Source organism: Branchiostoma floridae, chromosome 5 (assembly GCF_000003815.2).
Source record: "Branchiostoma floridae strain S238N-H82 chromosome 5, Bfl_VNyyK, whole genome shotgun sequence".
In the NCBI taxonomy this organism is placed as follows: Eukaryota; Metazoa; Chordata; class Leptocardii; order Amphioxiformes; family Branchiostomatidae; genus Branchiostoma; species Branchiostoma floridae.
In genome coordinates this window covers 27,018,002-27,019,734 of record NC_049983.1, presented here as the reverse complement: position 1 = coordinate 27,019,734, position 1,733 = coordinate 27,018,002, and the positions used below count along the sequence as shown (strand labels likewise).

Genomic DNA, 1,733 nt, shown 5'->3' with positions numbered 1-1,733 from the left:
ACTGTTGAACTTAGAAACCTGTTTTGAATGTGTCAAAGCCACGTTAAACCTCAACACGCCGTCAACAAGATGTACGTACAGTCTTTGAAAGTTTGGAACTGCACTGGGAACTGATCTGTTCATTTTGTCTTGAGCCGGAGTTGTCACAAGTTGTAACTCACTCTTTAACCGGTTTCTCTCTACATTCTTCAAAGCTCAGCGCGAAACACGTGCAGTTTTGTTGCAGTTTTGAGAGACCCCTCCCACAGCAAACTGCAGCAATACTGACACATTTATACTTTGTTATCATTTTGATACTCAGACTATCTGTGGCAAAATGTAAAAGTTGAGTTATTTTATTTTATATAATTATGAGGCTGGATTGTACAAAAGCTAGATTTATAATTTTGCCAGACACCACACCCATGGAGGAGCCTCAGACTGATTGGCAGGCACGTGCCGACGCCGCTGCGACCATACCTAACCCTGTCTACGTCTCCAGAAAAGGTCCGCTTCCGGCGCCCTGTTCTTGTCGTTCTTTGTTGTTGTCACTTTGGTTTTAAGCCGACTGCTATACTACGCCTCCAGAAAAATTGAAGTCCGCTTACATTGCCCTTTCTTGTTTTCTGTTGTGTTTTAAGCCGTCTGTTTAACTACTTAAGAACCTTCTTTCTTAATGCATACCATTCTAAACTTTAATTTCATGCTTTAAAATGATTTATATGCCTCATGCCCAGAAGCGGCCTCAAAACAGAGGAAGAAAAACGTCCGCCTATGCGTCAGGTTGTGGCAGATCTTCAGCCCTGTGGTCGTCGTGGGCATCGCAATTCTCTTGTCCTATTTTTCAGGTCAGTTCTCTCTTCTCGCATCTAAATTCTAGAGAATGGCGTAGTAAAGAGAGAACCTTGCTGCGTAAATGACATGTTTCTTGTATTTTTGTATCATGCTTTAGCAGCTTGTCGACCGTGGTTTTCTTTTTTTTCTGCCTATACCATTCTCCTACGCAAAGGCGAAACAGAGTCGTCAGAGGGACTCCATCTGTTTTCGCCTCTGCTTGCCTGAGGTTAATATATGGGTATCGGTGGCGTCGCCACAAACCAGCTGCCAGCCAATCATAGAACAGGCGATGAGAGAGCTTTGAACGGGCTAAAGCTGTCTCGCAATGGCCGCTGGGAAGCTATCAGCCAATCATGTTACGTATTACCATGGCTTTGTTTGCTCACCATGCCGACGCCCGATCCTCAACGGCTGACTGCCCATATAAGGGTAAGCTCATTAATATTCATAAGCAAGGCACCCCTAATAACCGAATACCGTGGCTGATTTGTCAGGGTTGATATCATAGGCTTTGCCGTGATTGTCAACCCTGAGTGTGAGGATGGCCTATACAGCCCGATTCACTAAGCTGCATGCACGTGTGCAGGAGCTGGAAGGTAAGTACTTTGCCCTCACGTCACTTGAAATATTCTGTTAAAATGAGAGTATTATGCAGAAATGGCAGCCGTAATTATTGTTGTTGATACAGTCATATCCACTGTTTTCGAGGAGGTGGGAAAGTTACAAGCACGTGTGCAGGAGCTGGAAGGTAAGTACAAAGCAGTTTGTAATAAGATTGTCTAACTTTATGCGATCCGCGGATTAATGCAAAAGTATATTTTGAGTTATGATCCGTCATCTTTGCCAGGAAGTTCATGTTTTTGTAGGGTCTGTAACGGTGGTTGTGGCTAAACAGCATGCCCTAAAAATGTATATTT

General features: G+C 43.8%; 1 protein-coding gene and 1 long non-coding RNA gene across 2 annotated transcripts in view; one reads left to right on the top strand and one right to left on the bottom strand.

Annotated features, from left to right (window-relative positions):
- LOC118415835 overlaps positions 1–827 on the top strand; it is a 1,654-nt gene extending 827 nt beyond the window's left edge. The window contains exon 3 of the long non-coding RNA XR_004831154.1: positions 717–827. This is a non-coding gene — a long non-coding RNA (uncharacterized LOC118415835). The remainder of the gene's footprint in view (positions 1–716) is intronic.
- LOC118416396 (putative uncharacterized protein DDB_G0271606) overlaps positions 1–1,733 on the bottom strand; it is a 131,415-nt gene that overhangs the window by 70,553 nt on the left and 59,129 nt on the right. The window lies entirely within an intron of this gene.